This window comes from Lactuca serriola, chromosome 6 (genome assembly GCF_051521515.1).
Source record: "Lactuca serriola cultivar US96UC23 chromosome 6, Lser_US96UC23_V15, whole genome shotgun sequence".
Taxonomy (NCBI): domain Eukaryota; kingdom Viridiplantae; phylum Streptophyta; class Magnoliopsida; order Asterales; family Asteraceae; genus Lactuca; species Lactuca serriola.
Window position 1 is genome coordinate 135,186,291 of NC_136413.1, and position 4,119 is coordinate 135,190,409.

Below are 4,119 nucleotides of genomic sequence, written 5' to 3' on the forward strand. Positions count from 1 at the left end.
ACATGCATAACTCCAAGAAAGGTGAGTTACCCATCCAGAGTAACGCCAGATTGAGTATGACACAAAGCCCTAGTACTAAGGTTGAGATAGCAGAAATGAGTCGAATACCTTATGCTTCAGCTGTAGGATTGATCATGTATGCTATGACGTGTACTTGACCTGATGTAGCCTTTGCTTTGAGCATGGCTAGCAGGTATCAGGGGAACCCTAGCAAGGCACACTGAACTGCGGTAAAGAATATCCTCAAGTACCTGCGAAGGACTAAGGACTGGGTCCTTACCCTCGGTTAGGGGTGCAAACGAGCCGAGCCGAGCCCGAGCCTGGCCAGGCTCGGCTCGGGCTCGTTTAAGTTATATGAGGCTCGAGCTTGAGCTCGGCTCGATTCGAGCTTTCTTGTACTAAGCTCGGCTCGAGCTCGTAAAGAATTATCCAAGCTCGGCTCGGGCTCGGGCTCGACTCGTTTTTTTATCTGACGTGCCTAAATAAGCTTAAGCTCGGCTCGAGCTCGTTAAGAAGCTCGTTTACTAATACCCTAAATCCGTAATTCCTCTAATATATTTTTATTTTAATATATATAAATAATAATAATTTATATTATGTAAAGGCTCGTTTAGGCTCGCGAGCCTAAACGAGCTTAATGACATAGGCTCGAGCTCGAGCTCGTTTAATAAACGAGCTTAGTATTAAGCTCGAGCTCGGCTCGGGCTTGTTTAAAATCGATTTCGAGTCGAGCTTTTAACGATCCGATCCCGAGTAGCTCGCGAGTAGCTTGGCTCGTTTGCATCCCTACCCTTGGTGGGAGTGATGACTTGAGAGTTATAGGGTATAGTGATGCTATCTTCCAGACTGACAGGGATAATTTCCGCTCTCAGTCGGGCTGGGTCTTTACCCTAAATGGAGGGCCAATTACTTGGAAAATTTCCAAGCAGGAGACAGTGGCTGATTCCACTTGTGAATCAGAGTATATAGCTGCAAGCGAGGCAACAAAGGAGGCTATATGGCTAAAGAACTTCATCGGAGACCTTGGAGTTGTACCAACTATAAAGGAGCCAATGGAGATTTTCTGTGACAGCAATAGTGCGGCTGCCTTAGCCAAGGAACCAAGAGATCATGGGAGATCCAGACACATTGACAGAAAATATCACTTCATTAGACATCGAATAGAAGAAGGAATCCTCATGGCAAAGAGGGTATCATCGGATGAGAACCCAACAGATCCCCTCACGAAGGGACTGACTCGGGCTAAGCATCTCCAGCATGCTCGAAGCATAGGGTTGAAGGATGATATTAGTTTTAGTAGTTAGATAATCTCGGAATTTGTAAAATCTAATTGACATTTGATGATAAATAAAAGCTGTTATTTATGAGTAAAGTGTTGCTATCACTTGTCAATCGTTTGCTATATTTCTTTTGCATGTTTTGACTTCCAGAATAATTATGTTTGGTATATCATATTATTCGAACCTCCACAGTCGGTCATATGTCGGAAGTAGGTATGAATCAAGACTGTCATGATTGGTTGAAGAGGTCTAAGATGTTGGACATGGCTACAACAATCGTAAGTGCTCATAAGTTCTGAGCATTGGACTCAACCCACGCTCACTGGAATCACTTCATGGAATTTATCTCGAGTGATCGTGAGACGGTAATATCATATAAGTCTTCAAACCTAGAGATATGATTTGTTACCTATGAGTTGGTTATGCATTGATTGTATGAAAACGCATTGGTAAATCGATGTTATAAAACATACCTTTGTGTGTAATTCAACAAGTAGTAGAGCAAACATATGAGTCGAAGTTTATCTGTTCCTTATAGGATTAGAAGCGATATCTGGGCCCCTCGATGATTTTGTTTTGACCTTTGTACCGGGCCCGATCAGAACTAAATTGATGTGTTCAGTTAAGTTCTATGTCAAACAAATCGGAAATCGGGAAACAAATGCTGGACAATAAGTAAGACCTTGTTCCATGTATTTGTCCGGCTGATGTCTAGAACATAGGATTATATGATCACTTATTTAAAATGGCGCGTTCTAGTTCAACAGAGTTTAAAGAGCTACGATTGCTGATCGGTTCTTGAAGTCATACTTGCAACTATAGTTATTAGAATTATCCAAGTGGGAGACTCTTGGATATAGTGTCTAAGTCCATAACTATATTTGGTATGTACTTGACCCGACCCGGCATGGTCCATTTGGGTTGCACTTCACCCGAACAATTTATGGATAATCTTTGGAGAATAGTATAATTTATGATTTATTAATATATTATAAGTTCTAATATATCAATATAAGATCAGATTATTTAATTAGTATTGATCTATAATTAATCTAGGATTAATTTAGAGATCAAAAGTATTACTAATTAAATATGGGCTCCTATATTTATATAGTGTGGGCTAATGCTCCTTTGGAATAGGCTAGGCTTGCATGGAAAGTCCATGGATACTCCATGGATCTTTAACCCATGGATCTCATGGAAATGAAGAGACATGAGTATTAGGGTTTACATGGATGTAATCCTAATCCACCACACTATATAAAGGAGGCTTTGGTTCTTGAAATCACACTAGTTGTGGGGAGTAAAGCAAGAGGGCTGATTTCAAGATAGTTATGACTATTCTCTCAAAGTTTCAAGTTTGTGGTGATTTGTGATTTCCATTTGAGGCATCCACACTATTGGTGCTAGGCTCTAAAACTCAAAGCAATCAACTACAACTACAAGGTAAGTAATTCTACTAGCTTTATTTGATTCAAGTTCCCCATGCCATGCTAGATAGGATAAGAACCTTGGAAAATAATGATTTGCATGTATCTTAGACAAATATAGATCCAAGGTTTATTAGGGTTGCATGTACACTTAGGAAGTGTTAGAATGCTCAAAACCCATCAGTCTCTGTCTGTCTGAAAGCTAGTGTCACTATACCCAGTAACTCTTAAGTCATCACTGCCACTAAGCACAAGGATCCAGTCCTTTGTCCTTTATAGATACTTAATAATATTTTTAACGGCTATCCAAGGAGCTTTGACCGGATTTCCCTGATATAGACTAACCATGCTCAAAGTAAAAGCTATGTCAGGGAGAGTACATGGCATAGGATACATGATCGATCCAACGACGGAAGCATATAGAACTCGACTCATTTCCGCTATCTAGCATCAATACTCAGACTTTGAGTCTTACTTAGTTTGGTAATACTCAGGATAGGTAACTCCCCTTCTTAGAATTTTCCAAGCTAAAATGCTTTAACACCTTATCCAAATATGTACTTTGACTAAGTCCAGTTAGTCTTTTATTCCTATTTCTCAAAATCCTTATTCCTATAATATAAGTAGCCTCTCGCAGACCCTTCATAGCAAAACACTTTCCAAGCAGGACTTAACTTCTTGCAAGGTTGGAATGTCGTTTCCTATATGTAGTATGTAATCAACATATAATACCAGGAAAGTGACTATACTCTTACTAGATTCATCTTCACTTCTAGAGAAGCCAAACTATTTAACCTTCTCGTCAAAGCAAAGATTTCATCTACAAGAAGCTTGTTTCAATCCATAGATTGATTTCTCAAGCATACACACTCTATTGGGGTATTTAGCATCCACAAAACCCTCTGGCTGACTCATATAAACATCCTCAGCCAATTTCCATGAAGGATAGCGGTTTTGACATCCATCTGCCAAATTTCATAATCATGAAACACAACTATGGCTAACATAAACCTAACAAATTTAATCTTAGACACCATTGAGAATGTGTCATCATAGTCAACCCCTGGGGTTTAAGTAAATCCCTTCGTAACTAGTCGAGCCTTGAAGGTTTGCACCTTTCCATCCATGCCGACCTTCTTCTTGAAGATCCATTTGCATCGAACTGTCTTACGACCTGGTACATTATCAACCAAGTTCCAAACTTGATTTTCATACATGGACTTGATCTCGCAGTCTATTGCCTCTTTCGATTTAGCTGACTCAGGGTCCGCCATGGATTCCTTGTAGTTAGAAATCTCTTCCAAGTTTACTAGTATACTATCACTGATAAACGTATCACCATCTGTAGTTATATGGAAACCATAAAACTCTGGTGCCATTCTAACTCGAGTGGAACGTCTAATAGGTAA